The 20213-nt window shown below is 37.0% G+C and overlaps 1 protein-coding gene across 14 annotated transcripts in view; it reads left to right on the plus strand.

Annotated features, from left to right (window-relative positions):
* Window positions 1–177: 177 nt before the first annotated feature.
* The window catches only part of MAP4K4 (mitogen-activated protein kinase kinase kinase kinase 4), a 171740-nt gene continuing 151704 nt past the window's right edge, over window positions 178–20213 (plus strand). For 12 of the 14 annotated variants that reach the window (XM_012727446.1, XM_012727445.1, XM_012727451.1 and 9 more), the window contains exon 1: window positions 210–237. The gene's annotated coding sequence lies outside the window, so the exon portion shown is untranslated. Of the gene's footprint in view, window positions 238–20213 lie in introns of all 14 variants that reach the window. The other 2 variants (XM_004686174.2, XM_004686175.2) reach the window with 1 other exon arrangement.

Here is a 20213-nt window from a genome sequence, read left to right on the forward strand (position 1 = left end):
CCGCCCCCCGCACGCCCCGCGGCCTCGACGCGGGTGACGGTGGCGCGGCCCTCCCGGACCGCACTGGGTGAAACCCACCGCTGTTGTAACCGCCCTTTCTTTCCAGCTGCCCCGCTTTATTCATTGTTGTGCTGCTTCTAAATTTTAACCCCTCCCCTCCTTCTTCTCTAGGATCCTGCTGGGATTTTTGAGCTGGTGGAAGTGGTTGGAAATGGCACCTATGGACAAGTCTATAAGGTCGGTGTGGGGTGCCTTCTTTGTTTCCCATGTTGAAACTTCTGGTTGGGGGACGAGGAAAAGGGTGATAAACACGCTGTTGACTGGAGGCCGTGCCACTTGCCCAAAGTTGGGGAAAGGCTTTTCAAACGCCTTGCATGCAGCCCCTGTTTTTAAACAGAATTTATATTCAAGACTGGCCTGCAGAAGACCTCATTTCCTGGCTTTGAGATAGGGAAATAAGCTACACTCTTAGGCATGCACTTTTCTTCAATAAAATGGGAAGGCATTTTTCAAAAGACAAGCTTCATTTTTTTTTTTCCCCCCAAATTTGGCCTTCTGAGTTTGTGCATTCATTAAAATTCAGTATGGACAGGCCTTGTCTATGATTATCCTAAACCACTGCCTTGGCCTTCTTGAAAATCGTCATAGTCTTTCTGTGTTTGAATGCTAGCCAAGCGCTCAAGGTGCGGAGTTTGGGTTACCTGCAACTACTTTTTATAACTCTTGTCTATCATACGTTCTACTGATAGATACATGTTTTGGGAAAGCAGGGAGGGGTGTGTGTTTGGGCAACAGGAGCAGGGAGAATTACAGTGTGAGGATTATAAAATCTGAATTCCAGGAATAACCTGTTTGACAGGTGTGTAATTGAAACAGAAATGAGGGAGAGCTAAGAGTAAAGAGGATGCCCAGATTTCACACCCACCCTAGGTCTTTCTCTTTCTGAACACCCACCCTCCAGCTGTAAATGAAACTAACAGACCTGGAGGCTGAGTCGCCCTGAGTAGTTGACGCCTGATGTGACTAAGTGCTGTCCCTTTTATCCACTGCACGTTCTGGAGATTCACAAAGCTGTAGGTAATGGAGGCACAGGCCTTGAAATTTTGCAACAGAATGTTAAATCCTCCCTGTCCTCGTTTGTTTCTTATTACTAAACATTTTCTAAAAGTTTCTGCACTGGTGATGTTCATAGCTGTTAAGAGTGAGTACAAGGTTGGCTTAGAAAAAAATAATCTTATAAAACGGGCTTTGTATTTCACCATGAAAAATTGTCATTGTTTCATTAAAAATGTGTGTTTGTGGGGGGAAGCTTACTGTAGACTTTCTTAGGCCGAATCAAGTTCTATTGTCTCCTTTCTGCTTTATGAATAGGGTTTATCTGTCACTTCAGCCCTCTTCTCTGTCCCAACTTCCCTTGGCCTGTGGTCAGAACCTGAGTCTGTATTCTTAGGTGATGGCAAGTGAATTAGCAAGTGTTTTGTTGGTTAACAGTTGGGGCTGGGGCCAGATTTTTGAATTTGAAAGGGAGCCCTGTTAACTCAGTTTGCTGGGCTCTACTGAATTTGGAAGGCTTTGGAAAATTTTGGAAAAGATTGTGTTGCAACTCAATGAGTGGCCTGGTAACTGGCTTAAACACATTCTCCTTAGCCCCAGTGTTTGTTTAGCACCAGTTGGTTTTTTCTAGCCCAGTTTTTCTGGCCAAATCCTAAGTGGTGAGTGTCCTCTTCCAAGTGAGTTAACCAAAGCTTGTTTTTGACCTGGTTGGTTACACAGTAGATGGATTGTTTGTATCTTCTTTGGTCAGCCTGGATGTGGAAAGCAGTGAAGTAAAGGGGAGCCAATAATATGTTTTTTTTTTTTTTAATGAGGAAAAGAAAGGCAACTCAAATGTGGATAATCGATTGTAATAAGGGGAAGCCCTTGGTGGTGTCAGTTAGGGCAGGTTCATTGTTTTTTTTTCCTCCTTCACTTCCTCTTTTCTTCCATCTCCTCTTTGCTCCCACACTTTTGAAGCAGAGTTGCTGAGGACTTTTGGGAAGTAGTATGTGGGATACTGGCAGTGATACAGCATTACTACAAAGTTTCTACAGTACAGTAATTCTTTAATCTCTTAAAGAATTAAGATAAACTGTTCAAGGGTGCATACTATCCTGAACAAAACAGTGTCAGAGATTTTGTTCACAAGCAGTTCTGTCTTACTGTCATGGAACTTTTCAGACATACTTTCTCACTGTGGATGTTGTTTCAAATAAACAGGGAGCGAGTACATGACCCGGCTTAACCAGCAGCATGTAACTCATTCTGGTTCATCTGTAGTCTTCCTCCCTGTATTATCTTAATGTAAATCCTAGAGAACATTTTACCCACAAATACTTAGCATCTCTCTCTCTCTCTTTTTTTTTTTTTTGGTTTGGTGATTGTTTCTTAGATAATCACCATATTCTTACCTTACCTGAAGAAAAATTCTTTAATATCAGATATTCAGTGCTAACTTTTTCCTGATTGTCTCATAGATGATTTTACTATCACAAGTTCTCTAATACTATTGAGTTGATTCTGGGACATTTAGTCTTAGAAGTGATGGAAATAGAGAGTTAATGTCTTTATTTTCTTTCCTCTTTAAATATATGATTTTTAAAACCATTTACATCTAAGTTTATTTTGGATTTTTGTTGACATGATTTACATACAGTCATTTGGGGTAAAGATTAATACTCTAGCATTTGTTTATGGCTGCTAGACCTTCATTAATGTGAATGACATCAGTTTGAAGAATATTTGTAACTAATGTTACTTACAACGAAGTTTTTTTTTTTAAGTCTGGTAAACCACCTATAAGGTGAAGCTGAAGTTCTAATACATTTTTTTAACTATTGTTAAATTTATAAGTACTCTTATAGCTTAAAATTATTGTATTTTCTAGAACTTTTCATTTTGTAGTGATAGTTTAGCATATTTTTTGAGAATGTGAAATAAATCAGTTGAGAAGATGGGAGCTTTGACATGTTCTATGGGAATGGCTATTTGGAGGGATAGTGTATTTCCTTATTTCTGGTAAAAATTATAACTAGATAGTTGAGCAGTATATTATCTTAAAAAGAGGAATTTAAGCATAAAGTGTAGTCTTTTTTGAGAAAGTTATTTTTTGCCTTCGACTTTTGAGGAAGCCATATAGAATGTTTATATATTAACTTAAGGAAATATTGTTAATTTGTTCACAAGGTTTTATTAGGGAGTCATATTTATAAAACAAGTGCCTATGTATACTATATAAAGTGTGTATAAATATAGTATATATAGTACAGTATTATTGTGCATGTTGAGTAAATATGGTGACTATTGTTTTCATTAAAGGGAACCATGATTGTGTAAACAATTGAAACCAGAATATATTGGGTTTTTTGTATGTTGTATTGGATTTTACTGTTTTTAGTATTTATTTAACTACTTTTATTTTTTCGTGGAGTAACTACTTGTAGTTTTGTATTTTGCAAGCATACAGTGGTTGGTGTTTCCAAATGCCTTGTCTAGGAGAAGGGAAATCGTGCTGCTGGAAAGGCACTGTGTAGGGGTCATTGGGAGAAATTAGGGAGTTAAGAATCCTATGGTATAGTGTCTGGAGTCAGCTTACTGATGGGACTGTAGTCTGTGGAAAATTGAGCACCTAGATCCTGTCTGATCCTGACCTTGAATGAAAGGAGGCTGTAGGCCTAGGAGGTTGAGGATGAGGATGAGCATGCTAGACTCAAGACCTAGATGATAAGGAGAGCTAACACTGAGAACTTGCCACCTGGTAGGAACTGTGCTAGTACTGTAAGATTGTCCCCCTTCTTGAAGAAGGATGGGGAGAGAAGGGTGGGTGTGCAGGAGAGAGAGAGGGTAACTTGGTAATGGCAGGAAGTGTAAGGGATAGGAAATGTTGGGGTGAGGTTAACTGGGCATGCGTTGAGGAGGGACTTCATTCCTTGAGCATTTAGGAGCCATTGAGAGTTTTGTTGGGACTGAAGAAGAGTTATGATGTTTGGCAGTGGTCCAGAAGAGACAAAGTGGCGGTGGCCATAAAGAGGAAGAGTGTTGGTGAATTCTTGGACCTGTCTCCTTGCTAAGTTTAACCTACAGTTCATTCACTCTCTGTAGACTTTGGTGTGGCCCTTTTAATGGGTATAAATGTTTGCCTACTGGATTAGGAGGAGCTTTATTATTTGTGAAAGTGCTAAAATTACTTTCAATTGCTTGGCTGTGAAGTGCCATATAAATTGTTTGGCTTTTAAAAATCATTAGTCTCTAACATTATGGGAATAAGCTCTTAAATTTTTGTGAGTTTTCTTTCAATTTTTTTTTTTTTTTAAGATTTATTTATTTGTGCATACAGAACTGGGGTTACAGGCCAGAGGCTCAGGAGTGGCGAGAGGCTTCACCAGAGACAGAGTGGGGAGCAGAACAGGAAGATTGACGAAGTACACTGCTGAGGGGAGCAGCGGGCGGGTCAGGAGAGGTCTGCCACGCCACGTGGTCACCTCCCAGGGCAGGCGGGAATCGAACTCATGCGGAAGTGGCTTTAGCTTCTTAGTGCTGTGCTTTAACCCGCTGCGCCACCAGGGAGGGCCCTCTCTCAGTGTTTTTAAGTGTAGCATCCATTGTCTTAACTGGAGGTAAAGATGTCCAGTGGGGCCAAGTGAATTTTGTGGAATTAGGGGTTTTCATTAGGAGGAAGGTTGACCTGCTGCTGAGTGGCATGTACAGACTTGTTCTGAAAAAGAGTTCCTTCTTGCTGGAAGGATTCTGGACTCAAAGTGGGAGGAAGCCAGCCCTGTTGAATGTGTGTTAATATGTTGCTCTCCTAAAAAATAACCCCAAATAGCGCTTCTTGGCCTTTTGGCTAAGATCGAGTATAAAAAATAACCCCAAACTTCCAAAAGCTGCTTTGCAATTACACTAAGGAATATTAAAAACCTTACAGAAAATCTAACTACTAGATAAAACCCTGCTGATGAAGGGTTTTTAATTCCTTATTGCTTAAAACGTAATTCCTTATTGCTTAATATGGTTCAGTTGCATAACTGCAAACCTGTATTTTGCCTTTTTTAAAAAATGAATTTTGGATATATGTATATTTCTACATGTGGATACAATCCAAAAATATTATCTGGGGGCACTTGTAGTGTAGAGTAGGTGTCTAGATTTTTGTGGACTGATCCTTGAAGAACAAAGATGTTTTTTGAAATAATACAGCCTACTTTTGAGATAATGCATCCCCAAACTAGTGTGCTGAGTTAAGGAATAATCCTCTCAGGAGTTTTGTTTACAGGAAACCAAAAATATTATAAACTAAGTCCATTTTCATTTAGAGATGAATACTTTGACACACGGATTTCATGCACAGCCTTCTATTTCATTTTTTTCTTTATTGGTGAGTACATGGCCAACTGATTATCAACAGCTGCTAAACCAAGATATTGTCTCCCTTTAGAGCATCAGGTGTTCCTGTCTCTCGGTTTTATTAAGTTTCTGAGACTTGTGCTGCTGATAATGAATATTGCGGCTTTCATTTTTCTGTATTCTATAATTTAAAAATATTTAAAAATTTAAAAATATTGGCAGGAAAGTAGTAAAATATTCAAATATACAAATGTGCTGCTTTTAGACACAGTTGCCGAAGCAGAATTGTTGACCAGAGGGCAGGACAATTATGTAGTAATCTGGGAGGCTTGCTGTCCTTCAATAAAGTGAGCACTAATACAGGCTGCCTTACAGTCACAATGACTCTATCTTGAGTCAAGGACTTACTCTGCAGTCAGTTCTCAAAGTCAGATACTACTTATTTAAATTTTGTGATCATTTTTAGAGTTGAAATAAGTGTAGATCACCACCTTAAAAATAGTGTTTTAAAGCTTTTTCCCTCTCATACATAGATAAATATGTCCTGGATTGCCAGTAATCTATAAAGTACTTGCAAGTAATTACTTTGAGTGTTTACTACAGGTTTGTCACTGATTCAGGTTGGTTTCTTAAAATAGTCTAAATTACCATTGTACCCTAGTACTTATTTAGCTTTTAGAAGATTTGGTTATTTTGAAATTAGACTTATTTTGCTGTAGTGACGTGATAACAGATGAGTCAGGATAGATTTTTTTGACTATAAGTGGGGGTTGTGTAGAAGGCTACAGAAAAGGCCAGGGTGATGTTTTATTACCAGTGACATGCATGGCAGCCGTTCTTTCTTAGCTATTACAATGTTATATGACTGTTCATCAGCCAGAATATGATACTCTGTTATTGTTAAAGGACAGCAAATCTGTTAGAGGACAGGGGGAGAGGGACACCCCTGAAGCCCCAAAACCTGCCTGCTCTAAGTGGGTTCTGCCATCCGCCGCAACAAGACAAAACATATAAAACTTTAATGAAAAGGGACTTTAATACAGTGAATATACAATACAGAACACAAAGAATGTAACTTCTAAATCAAACACCTGAAGTGACCCATCCCCTCGTGGGCAAAAGTCAACCCAAAAGGGATTGGCCCAAAGCAAGGCCTGAAAGCTGCCACGAGTCTAAAGCACCTTCTGGCAGGGACCCATGGAAAAGGGTCAGAAATGGCCAGACAAATCTGGGAGGAAAAGAGCAAAATCAAAATCAATAAAAGCACTGCCATAGTCACCTCCCTACAGGTATCTCACCCACATCTGCCTTAACCAGCCCAGGGTCAGGAAACAAACCTGGTTTCTTCATCACAAGCTTGCTGCTCCATGTGGCTTCCTTAGGTCTCCTCCTTCTCCATCCTGCTTCATTTCCTTCTCTCTCCTTTTTTTCTGCTCAGCTCCACCCTCTTTCTGGGTGGGGCAGGGAACCTGGAACTTCCCCTTTTCCTAGGGATCACCCTGTTACATTATGAGGCTGCTTCAGTGAAAAAAGTCCACTAGTATTATTCACAAGAGAAGTGATATATTGGGAGGCATTTTTATCTCTGCAAACTTCAAAGGAAGCAAAGAATGTAAGTTGTAGGACTTATAAGTTTTTAAAAGTAGGTTTTTAAAAACTCTCACATCCTGGTGGCATTATGGGATACTTAGGATCAATTGGGGAGACATAATGCAGAACAACTAGCCACACAGGTGTGGTTTCATACCACTTCTGGTACGCACTGTGCCGTTACCATTTGCAGTACTTAACCTATTTTGTTGTTACCCAAGCCATGTTAAGTGTGCAGACAGTGGTGAAGAAAGTGGGCAATAAGTTAGGAGAGACAGAGTAGATGGACACCAAATGCCAAACCAGTAAAATCAGCTGTGCATCCTGTATTGTCTTGCTGCTTACCAGGTTCTCTACTACATACTGGTGTTTGGACACTGAGCCTGTGCCTATGTCTGGCGCCTGCACAGACTTCAGCCTTTTTCAGCCTCAGACTTGGTGCCTTTTTCAGCCTCAGCTGTAAGACAGTATACAGTAAGAAATATAGTACAAAGGAATGGCTGGAAAAGTGAAATAAGGCACTGGAAATACAAAGAGCCAAAATAATATTTTTTATTATAACTAAAAGACATTACCTTTCAAATTGCTATAATAGTTTTTACATAGTTTTTCTCAATTTTTGAAATCACCTTGTTGTGGGCCCCGGTCAGCAGACCACACTCCAGGAAAATTGAATTCTGCAGGCTCTAGAGTAGCTCTGGGCTGATTGGTTGCATATGCAGGCTGGGGAGTTGGGGGAATGTCCAGTGCTTTTTCTCCTGCCCTTGAGAAGTAAGGCCAGAGCACATGCAGCTTTAAGTATGATTAAACTTTGTGCTTAATTGCCAAATGCCTTTGATCCCTGGGGCATTGTAACTGTCTCAAATATGGCCTATTATCCTATTAAACTTAAATAATTAGAAGAAAAACCACTTTATGTGATGACTTAAAAAAACTTAATTTTCATTCTGTGATAAATAGGGCCTTCATTGCTAAACAGTTATGAGTGAACGTAGTTTACAGTCAGGTGACAGTATAATTGTCATATCAAAATTTAAAGCTATCTTATTCTCAAAAGATATTTTCAGTACTTTTACTTAGTACATCTCATATTTATTGCCATATTTCTAAATTACTTGATTTATTAGCTTTATACATTTGTTGAAGTACTGGTATAGTTCTGTTGTAGTTGAAGGTATAGCTCTTATATATACATCTTCCCTTAAATGACTGACAGAATTTTGGGTTCAAATGATAATTGTTTATATTGTCATGACCGTAAACACCATTATCTTTGAGCCAAGCTGTCGATCATGATTACATTTCCTTTATTAAACAGTCCTTCCCCCTTCCTTTGCATTACTTTTCGATTACTTTTTTTTCAGAGTGCTATCATTACTTTCCCTTCAAATGTCCTAAGAGATAAAGTAAATGCCTCACAAAGTTAAGCCTTTATCAGTAAATCCCCCAAACACTTAAATGCACCAGGTAATTTCTTTTTCTTTCTGGAGGAATCTTGGAGCTGGCCAGATGTGGTTGTCCCTTAGGTCTGATGCATAGCTCTTGTCCTGAAATAGCTGTTTCCTGTTTGTCACCGTATTTTTTTTTCTCTTTTTTGTTCACTGCCTGATTTAACTGAATCACATCTTCTAGTAGTTTTATTGGAAAGGGTAAATGAGGGATAAAGGTATTAAGTTCTTGGATGGCCCAGAATGTCTATTCTAACATTACATGGGATTTATGTTAGGTTGTAGTTTTCCAGAGGAATATATCTGCCCACCAGTTGATGAACATTGTAAATGTTTCTAGTTTTTGGCTTTTGTGAATAATACATTCAGTAGACTCTTTGGCCTCTTTTTCTAGACTGGTGCAGAAGAGTTGCAGGATCGAATTATACTTTGAACATGTCAGAGAAAGGAGAAAAGAGTGGGAATTTATCTGCCTGGGTCTTTTCCCATTTTTCATCCATGTAATCAAACACCTTCTAATTCTGCTTACCCTGTGTTCCTGTCTCTGCTTCCTTGAAGCCTTTACCTTGTCCACACATTTATGAATAATCACATAGACTTTGTCATTTGAAAAATTTGAATATAGTTTCTTAAATACAACTATTAGAGTTATACACTGTTCATTATCAGTGAGGTTATTGGTATCGGGAAGTAAGCCAAACTGGTTTTTCCATCTTACTGTTTCTTGGGGGATTCCATTGTGGGGTAGCCAATCACTTATCATGTGGTGTTAAAGACTAGAGTTTTCCTTTATCCCAAGCAGAAGCTATTGACTCACTAGGATTTAAAAAAAGAAAACATAATTCATGGTCAAAAGGATGTATCAAGCTGTTATGCTATATGGGGGAATTTTGAGTGTTCACTTAATTTGTTTCAAGCATACTTAAATATTTTTTATCATCTACCTTTTGTTCTAAAGTACTTTTTTTTTTTTTTTAAGATTTATTTATTTGTGCATACAGAACTGGGGTACAGGCCAGAGGCTCAGGGGCGGCGAAAGGCTTCACCAGAGACAGAGTGGGGAACAGAACAGGCAGATCGACGAAGTACACTGCTGAGGGGAGCAGCAGGCGGGTCAGGAGAGGTCTGCCACGCCATGTGGTCACCTCCGGGGCAGGCGGGAATCGAACTCATGCGTTAGCGGCTTTCGATTCTCAGTGCTGTGCTTTAACCCGCTGCGCCACCAGGGAGGACCTCTAAGTACTTTTATGGCATTTAATGAACTACATTTAGTTCACATCTTTAGATTTAAAAGTACACTTTGTAGAAAACTTGTGCATTCTTTTTTCAGCTTATGATAATAACAGAATATTGTTGATGAAGAACCCATCCCCAATCTCTTTATGCAATTGCTGTGTAGTTATTATTATATGACTATTCAGTTTTGAGATTTCAAGACAAGGATTGCATATGTCATTTAGGGCTATACATTTAAGGGACCTACAGCTTATTGGGAATCCTGAGTTCGGATTAGTATTGTTGGAGGTTGTGGATGTTCCTTGGCCTGAGATGCAATTCATTGGGAATATTTATGCATCCATTAGGGCATGCCGTAAGTATTCTGTCTTTCCAATTTGAAGATAACATACTAGAGCATCTCTGTCCTCTGAATATATACATTTTTCTCTTGTCCATTAATGCTCTCCACTGGTTGTTCAACTCTTTACTTTTTAGTGATTTGAATTTTGTACTTGTTTTATAATTTACTATTTATAGATATTTTGAGTTTGCTCTGCTAGGTTACATTCCTTTCATTCATTTATTACTCAAGTACTTCAGCCTGCGTGTGTGCTAGGTACCATTTGAGGCTTTTCACAGGAGACATTGGATAAGAAGAGCAGTGTGAGCACATAGCAGGCACTTTTAAAAGGGTGATACTGCAGATGGGCAAAAGCAGGGCCTATGAAGAATGTAGCTAAGGGTAGATATGGTGGTTTACACAATGAAGCTTTATGACTAAAATTCAGTCTTTGGATGAGGCATGGCTGGCTGAGGAGCAATGAATAATAACTTGTAGTTAAAACAAGCCTTTGAGCTGATGACTCATGATGTTGGTTAATAGAACTTTGTATAAAGATAGGAGGGTGTGTTCCATTGATTATGGTAATTGACTGCCTCCTTTCAGTTTGCCTCCAGCCATCTGTCTCTTGGGAGGCTTTGCATTCTACATCTGCTGCTGTTTTTGGTGTTGTTTTGAATCTTCGGCATCAGTTAGGAGTTATCAGCTCATCCCTGTAGCATCCTTAAAACCCCCTAGAGAGGTAAGTAGGGGAGGAATTCTCATCAGACCTATAAGTGTACTATGAGCAATAACTGGAATAATATCTGGACTATGTGGTGAAGTAGGGCCCAAAGTAGGTCACATTGTGTTCTCCACTCACATAGAAGAGATTATTTCACTCAGCTGCTGGTTCCCTTGACTTTTGGACTGGAAACAGCTCTATAAAATGAGAACAATGGTGTACAGTTTTGTGATATTCAAATAGTTTCTGTTTTTGGATTTAAAATTATAAGAAAATAATTTCTTTCTTTAGGTGCTACATATTTGCTTTTTGATAAGTAGACAAAAAGCTTTTCCTGAGCCTGCTGAATAGAATGTTTTTGTTGGCTTTTCTGGGTGGCAGTGGGGGTAGGGTAGGGAGGGAGAAGGGTGGAGGGAATAAATGAGTGTGTGTGTGTGTATGTATGTACAGACAGACGTTTAACTATTCTCTAGTACTGGAAAACTACCTTTAAAATTATTAATATTAGACATAAAATGTGAAGTTCCTTTTTATTTTGTTTGAACAAGGCCTGTGTCAGTCAAGAACAGCAAGATAGAATTAGCCCTTTGATTTAGTTGGCTACTCAATTTACTGAACATACATGGTCTCCTTTTTACTTTTATTGTATGAAAAAAAATGATTTCAAATGCTAAATATTACATAGGATTTTGATTTTTCCCCCTTAATTGACTTTTATTCTCAGCTTTATCTGCTGGGGGCTTAACCCTCATCAGTAGTTTGCCTTTTTCCTGCTTTGGGCGTATGTATACTTTCAGATGAATTAATTGTTTTTATGATTCATTTCATGTCCTTTCTATTTCTTTCTACCTGTCCTTATAGTATTTCTGTTATATATTTTACTTTAATATATGTTATGCATTGCTTGTGTTCTGTTTAAATAGTTAACTATCTCTTATAAATATATATGTAGTTAAAAAAAAAAAAAACCCTGAATACATTGATCTATGTGGTTGAGCTTTTCTGGTATTTTTCATTTCTTATGCGGATCCATATTTCTCGTATAATTTTCCTTCTACATGTAGGACTTGACTTTGACATTTTTTTGTAGTGTGGGGCTGCTTGTGATGAATTCTTTTAGCTTTGTAATTCTACAACTTTTATGCTTTCATTTTAAAAGTTATTTTTGTTGAGTATAGAATTCTAGATTGATTTTTTTACCTTTCATATTTTGGAGGCTGTGGGTTCTAAGAACTTGTATTGTTTCTCCTGAGAAACCTTAGGTTTTTATTATTTTTTGTATATGTCTTTTTTTCTGGCTGCTTTTAAAGATTTTCCTCACTTATATCTGGTTTTAAACAATTTGATAATGTGTTTTTGTATAATTTGCGTTTGTTGGTTTTGGGGTTTGTTAGATCTGGGGGTGCAGAGATTTCATCAAATATGGCCACTGGTGGTGGTGGTTTTTTCCTTCCTCTTCCTTCTTAGTATTCCCATTATCTGTGTGTGTTAGGCCTTTTGTAACTGTTTCACAGCTCACTAAGTGCATTGCCATACCTCCTCTAGCCCCCCTTTTTGGACTTCATTTTGCAGACTTTCTTTTGTGATGTCTTCATGTTCAGTTCTCTTTTCTTCTTCTGCCATTTATGATACTGTATATTTTTCTTGGATATTTGTACATATCTCCAGAAGTTTAGTTGGGGTTCTTTTAAAAAATAATTTTAATGTCTGTACTAACTATTTAAACATTTGGGATATGGACTTAATTGCTTTTACATTGGCTATACCTGCATTATTATCAGGTTGATTTTGATGGATTATCTCTCTGGAAGTATTTTGAGTTAATGTGAGACTTACATGAATTTTCAGTTGCTGGATATATTTGTATTCCTGTAAGTATTGTTGAGCTTTACACTGGGGTTTAATTGAGTTACATGTAAATAATGTGATCTTTTTATGTCTTGCTTACTATGATGTTTTAAATGACATCTGGAGCAGTGATCGTAGTCTACTGCTAATCATTATGTGCATTGCTGATTATTACTTGGCTTACTACACAAGAGGTCCTAATGTAGAGCTTGGCACTCTAGATGCTTTGGTCTGCATTAATTCTCAGCTCCTATTCATTTAGAGAGTACTTGGGTTTTCTCTCTGCTATGCCCCAGAACTCTGTAAAAGGGAAAAGAAAAGGCAGTTGTATGACTCACCTGATTTGTTTCTTACCATTGGGGGACCACTTACTTTCTTTGCTAGTTTATTGAAAATTTTTATTTTCTAAATTTTGAGTTAATTTTGATTGTTTCAAGTAGAAAGGTAATGTTAGTCTGTAAACACTTATCTTGGCCAGAAGTAGAATTGTACATCCATTCATTTCTGAGACATAATCAACAAGAAAAATTACGGAGGCAACCTCCCCCCCCCCTTTTTTTTTTAAAGATTTATTTATTTGTACATACAGAACTGGGGTACAGGCCAGAGGCTCAGGGGCGGTGAGAGGATTCACCAGAGACAGAGTGGGGAGCAGAACAGGCAGATCGACCAAGTACACTGCTGAGAGGAGCAGCAGGCGGGCCAGGAGAGGTCTGCCACACCATGTGGTCACCTCTGGGGCAGGCGGGAATCGAACTCATGCGGAAGCGGCTTTAGCTTCTCAGCGCTGCGCTTTAACCCGCTGCGCCACCAGGGAGGGCCCCTCTCTCCCCTTTTTGAGGGAGTAGTGAGGGAAGAAGGAGAATAAATTTGGACTTTGAAAGAACAGTTAAATAAATTTATTGATAAATTCAAACACTGTACACCTCTATTAGTTTTCATTTAAATTGCTTTTTAGTATATTTACAGTTGTGCAACCCTGTCACCGCTTTTAACACATTCATCACTTCAAAGTAGAAACCTCATTACCCTAATTCTCTCATCAACTACCTCCCCTCTCCTGTTTTCTTTTCTCCCTCCTCCTACCCACCCCAGACTACTGCTAAACTAAAGATTTACCTATTCTGGATATTTCATATAAATTGAAACAAGCAATATGTACTTTGTGACTAGTTTATTTCAGTTAACATGTTCAAAGGTTTATTCACTTTGTATTATGTATTGACATTTCTTTTTATTGCAGAATAATATACAATTACATGTATGGAATATATGCCACATTATTTGTCATGTGGGCAAGTTGTTTTTTTGTACTTTTGGGCTACTAAGAATAATGATGCTATAAACGTTTTTGTGTAGATTGTTTTCATTTCCCTTGGGTATGTAGCTAGGATTGGAAGCTTACTTACATGGTAACTCTATGTTTAAAACTCTGTTTAATTCCATTTTTGTGAAATTGCTAACTTGTTTTCCAAAGCAATTGTGATGTTTTTTATGTTCATGTAACAGTGTGTGAAGTGTTTCCTAAACACATCCTTTCTAGTAACTTGTAATTGTCAGTCTTTTTTATTATAACCATTGATTTTGATTTGTATTTCTCTGACTGCTAATGATACTGAGCATCATTTTATAATTGTTAAATGTCTTCTTTAGAGAAACAGTAATTGATATCCTTTGCCCATTTCAAGATTTTTTCTTTCCAGTTTTTGAGACCTTTGCAAAGACCTTTGTCAGATAGATGGCTTGGAAAAATTCTCTCCCATTCTGTGAACTGATTTTTCATTTTCTTTTCTCAAAAATTTCTAAAGGACCACCTTACTTCACTACCTTCTCTTCATTTCTCTTGGCTCTTTCTTCCCACCCCTGCATTCTCAGAAGTTTCACCTTTTAGTTTTTACAAAAGATATACTAGTTTTTATAAATATGTTGCTTTGTCAAATTATCTGCTATGTAAATGTATGATATTATTTGTCTTTGTCACTCTGATTTGTATTACTATGTTATACCCCACACCTTCATTTTGTTGCAGTGGCAACATTTAATCTTTCCTTATGGCTCCATAATATTTCATTGTGTGGATTTACCACATCTTCTTGATCCTGTCCTCTATCATAGGTACATAGAGTGTTTCCATCTCTTGTGAATGTGAGCACATCTTGTGAATATAAATACTATAGGGCAGATGGTTTTTCCAGTTGATGGTTTTTATGTCCTTTGGATACATGCCCAGGAATGAGATTCTTGGATCAGACGGTATTTACATTTTCTTTAATTCCAGATCACTTTTTATAATGGCTGTACTATATACAGCCCCATCAACAGAGTAATACAGTTCCTCTTTCTCATCATCTCCTATAGAACTCCTTCAGTATCTTTCATATCTCATTCTCATGGGTGTGAGATGATGTCTTACTGTGGTTTTAACCTGCAAATTTCTTTTTAGAAGCAATGATGAATATTTTTTCATGTTACCTATTGGTCTTCTAGATATCCTCTTTTGTCAGTAGTCCGTTAATATTTATTTATTGGTTTTCCTGTTATTGAATTGTGTAAGGTTTTTGTATATCATAGATACTAACCCCTTGTCGATTGTGTTATCTCCCACTAGGAAGGAATATCTTTTTCATCTACTCTTAATTTATTTTTCCATGTTAAATTTTTTTAATTTGAGGTGACTCAGATGTTTATTTTTTGCTTATAATTTATTTGCCCTAGGGTGGAATCTCCAAAAAGATCTTTTGTCATTGATGTCATAGTAAATAGCACCCCTGTTTTGTTATAGATTACTGTTTGAGCTACGTATTTTTTTTTAATTTCTAAATCTTTGTCCATTTGGAATAATCTACCTTCACTTTTTACATATGATCTTCTATCAGTAGTTTGCCCAGTACCATTTACCCAGCAGACCCAGTTTCCTCTGATATATATGTAGATTTGTTGTTTCCTTTCAGTTCTGTTTCACTGATCCATGAATCTATTTGTATGCCAATGCCATGTTTTTGTCTGCTCCTTCTTTATACTACGGTTGGAAGAGAGGGAATGTGATGCCTCTGTTTCTCTACTTTTTGATAATTTTTATGATTCCATATAAATTTTAATGTTTTTGCTCAATTTCTTTGAAGAATATTGTTGGTAACTCACTGTTGGTAACTCAGTGGGGGGATTATACTCAGTTTATTGCTTTAGGGTGAACAGTCATTTTGATTATATTGAAACTCTTTATCTGTGAACATGGGTGTCTTTCCTTATGTTACTAAGTGCATTAATAATTTCTTACAATTCATTCTCCTGTATAGGTTCTTTACCTTGTTGGGTAGATTTATTCTGAGGTATTTCTATTTGAATTGACTAAGTAGAAAATTCCTTCTTAATTTCTTTCTCTTCTTATTTGTTGTTGGTCTATAAAAAGGCAGTACATTTTGTGTGTTGATTTTGTAACCAACCCTTTTTGCTGTATTTACTAGTTGTTTCTGGTAGCTTTTTGTTGGAATCTTAACCTCCACCCTCCTGAAACAGCATCAAAAGTGAGTGTATTTAACCATACTTAGTTCATAATGGAGCAAATAGGTGAGTAGAATAACAGTTCATGCTCTAGCATGTTTCATGAACATATAACAGAGAAAAGTTTGTTGAAGAAAGACAGAGGAACTTGGTTGTGTAAGAATTGGAAAACAAGGGGGTCCATAATCAGCTGGCATGCCTTCAAGTTGTGTGCCTTGATTAGAAATGTACTTACGATGGGAATGTTAGGGGTCTTCCTGGTTTAAGGTCCCTCACAGCAGTGGCTGTAGTGTAGCATTTGTGCTGCTTTACTATCTGTACTAAGCAGTTGTCTGCGTAGGTCCCTTTGTGTGTGAATGGTGATGTTTCAAATCTTGGGTCCTTTAAAGCAACTCTACTTCTTTCCCAGTTTCAGCCATTACACACATAGTTATACAGAGCATACACCAGGCATATAGGCAGTCCATCATTGATGGCACCAAGCCCATTTTATCTTTAGTATAAAAGTTCATGAAGTTGCTATCAAGCAGGATGTGGTAAGATGGGACCAGATTGCATAATGTTGATACAATAGGCAGGAAGGGTCTGTGTGACTTCTTTCCTTGAGTGCTTTGTGAGCTTCTCTTGTTTCAGCTATCCTTTTCTTTAAGCTTCTAACCTTTAAGCATTCATTGTCACATACTTCCTTTTTTTCTTTTGTTTCTCATGTTCACACAGCATTCTTTTTTCTTCTGGGGTCACGGTTTAGTGGACTCCTTAGGGTTCTCTGTGTGTGTGTATGTACACACATATGTATATGTATATATGTATACATATATGTATGTATACATATATATGTAGTCATTTTTGTCCACAACTAGTGATAATTTCATTTCTTTTCCAATTTGGATTCCCTGTATTTCCTATGTGCGTGATTGTTCTAGACAAAACCTTGGATATTAAACTGGATTGATAATAATAGATATCCTTGTGTTGTTTTTGATATTAAAGGGAAAGCTTTTCAGTTTTTCACAATTAAATATGTTAACTGTTGGTTTATAACATATTACCTTGACAATACTGAGGTAAGTTCCTTCTTTTTCATCTTGTTTAGCATTTTTATCATAAATGGGTTCTGAATCTTGTCAAATGCTTTCTTTACATCCATTGATATTATTCATGTGGTTTTAATCTTTTGTTTAATAATGCATTTCATTGATTTATGTACATTGAACCATCCTTGCATCTTTAGGATAAATTCCACTTGGTTATTGATGTAAACATAACCCCTGTGATACATTCCTGAATTTGGTTTGCTAATATTTTGTTGAAGATTTTTTTGCCTCAGCTCAGCAAGGATATTGGTCTATAATTTTCTTTCTTATGTTGTCTTTATGTGGTTTCAGCATTAAGGTAATGCTAGCATCATATGATTTTTTAGAGAGCATTCTATTCTCTCTACTTGAACTTTTAAAAAGTTTGAGCAAGATGGGCTTAAATTCTTTTATTTTAAAGGTTTGGTAGTATTTGTGAAAACATTTGTGCTTTTGCCTTTAGGAAATTTTTTTTTTTAATTGCTGTTTTGATTTCCATGATTGTAATTGCTTTATCCAGCTCTTCTGTTTCTTTCTGGCTTAGCTATAAACTATATTGCTCTAGTAATTTGTCCATTTCTTCAAGGTTATTGAACTTACTAGTTTATAGTGAGCTCATAGGATCCTCTGCATTCTTATATCATCTTTGCTATTTTCTCTTTTTTTTTCTGATTCTGTTTATTAGTGTTTTGTCTCTTTGCTAGCTTATGTAGAAGTTAGCTATTTTCATTATCTTGTCAAAGAATAACTTTAATTTCATTATTATTTCCATTCACCTACTAAGTTTGGATATTCTTTATCCTCTTACAAGCTTCATTTCTTTAGGTATAGTGCAAAATTGATATTTCTTCTTAACATGAACCTGTATTGCATCTTAACCTCCTAAGGCCACTTTTACTGCATTTCACATACGGCAGCTTGTATTCTTGTTTTCATTAGTCTCAAGGTAATTTTTTGATTTGTTTTAATTTCTTCTTCAGTTCAGTAGCTGTTAAGTGCATGTTGTTTTGTCCTCATGTATTTTACACGTTCCTCCTTTTTTTAATAGTTGATTTCTAGCTTTATGAAACTTATGATCAGAGAGTACTTGGAATGAATTCCATCTTGTAGTTTTCTTGACACTTGACTTGTATCCCCTGTTGTATGTTGTATGTGGTCTGCTGTTGAAAATGTTCCATGGGAATTAAAAAATATAGTATGTATTTTTTTTTTTTTGGGTGGAGTGTTCTGTAGATAAAGTCTTTGGGTGTAGCTTCTCATTTAAGGCTACTGTTTCCTTATTTATTTGCCTTCTTGTTAGGAATTATTAAAATCCCCTAGTATTGTGTAATCTCTCTCTTAGATATGGTAACATTTGCCTCCTCTACCTTTGTCCTCTATCATCTAGTGCAGTATATTTGTGAATGTTATTTCTTGTTGTATCTGAGCCTTATTTATAATATCTCTATTTCGCTAGTTTTTTAATTGTAAGTAGCTGGAAATCTATTTTATCTGATATAAATATGTTGCTGATTTCTTTTTCATTGCCATTTGCTTGTAGGATTGTGTTCCAGTCTTTTAGGTTATGGTTATCTTTGTTTATGAATTGGTTTTTTTGTAAACAGCAGAAGGTTGGGCTTGGTTTGAAATTTATTCAACTACTCTATACCTTTTAAGTGTGAATTCAGGCCAAAAGGCTATTGATACACTCATTACCATTTTCTTTATTTGTATTTTTTATTTTTTGGCATCTCTTTCATCTTATGTGTTACTTTTGATTTTTGCTTGAAGATTCTGCTAAGCTTTGTATGTGGTGGAATATGGTGGACCCACTGGGCAGTGTGGCTAAGCCGTCTGAGAGGCCACACTGTCATTGTCTTCCACATAGGTAGATGTCGCTTATCTCTGTATTTGTTGTTCTGTTGCTCTGTAATAACCCCTTTTGCACTTATTTCTTGCCCATCTTGGTGTTCGAGTTCTTTTAGTTTTTACTTTTTAGTGAGGCTTCTTGTTCTTCCTTCTTTGTTGAATGTTAATCCTACAGGTTAAAGGATTCTAGATCAGAATTGTTTTCACTTAGAATATTGTATCTACTTCCTGTAGCCCTTCATACCTAGAAGCTTTCTAATGAAACTTCACCAGCAGTTTAACTCAAGTTCATTTATAGGTTACTCTTTTCTTTTGATGTTTTTAGTATTTTGTCCTTGTCATTGACTTTCAACACGTTTATTGTCATGTGTCTTGGAGTGTGTCTGTGTAGTTTTGTTTGGAACTCCTTGAGCTTCTTGTGTGAGAATATTTGGTTCATTTCCAGGTGGACATTGTTTTCTGTCATCCTTTCCTTTAGTATGTTTTCTATTCTTTTCTCATTGTCTTCTTCTTACAGGACACCTGCCCCCTACCCCGTGATACAGATCTACAGATGTTACTTCTTTAGGTTACCCTAGAGAGCTGTTACACCAGTTTTATATTTTAAAATTCTTTTTCTCTTTGTCCTATTTGTGTGTTCTCCAACATGCTTTTAAGCACATTCTTTCCATTGCTTGTGTTTGTCTGTTGTTGAGGCAGATCCTCTATTGTATTTTTTAGCTGGTTATAGTATTTTTTTATAACCATGAGTTCTAATTGTATCATCATGGTATCATACTACTTGGCCTTTATTCTGTTCCTGTTTTACAGCATTCATTTTTGTTTTAATTTAGCAAGCATTGTTATAACTGTTAACCTTATACTCACTTTCAATATAGTCTTCAGTTTTGCTAGACTCAGACTTCTCTTGAGTCTTCCTTGCTCCTGCATTTGTCTGTTAATTTTTAGTTTGTATAGGTTGTAATAGGGGTAAGCTTTCAGACTTCTGTGTTTGCAGCTGCTCAGGTGGCAGAGAACTAGGATTGGCAAGATGTAAAGGTAGACGGGAATGTGACAGTAGGGCACCAAGAGGGTTGCGTACAGTGAACATCGAAGACTACAGCCACTTGCTGTGGTACGGGTACCACAGTGGTGGAATTCACAATGACATCCTCCTTTATGCCAACTCCTTGTCTTACGTGTCTTGTATAGTTGTATGCCAACCATATTTGAACAGTAGATGCAGTGCTGTGTATGGATTGTAG

The sequence above is a fragment of the Condylura cristata genome, unplaced genomic scaffold, assembly GCF_000260355.1.
Source record: "Condylura cristata isolate star-nosed mole 26May11 unplaced genomic scaffold, ConCri1.0 scaffold00020, whole genome shotgun sequence".
Taxonomy (NCBI): domain Eukaryota; kingdom Metazoa; phylum Chordata; class Mammalia; order Eulipotyphla; family Talpidae; genus Condylura; species Condylura cristata.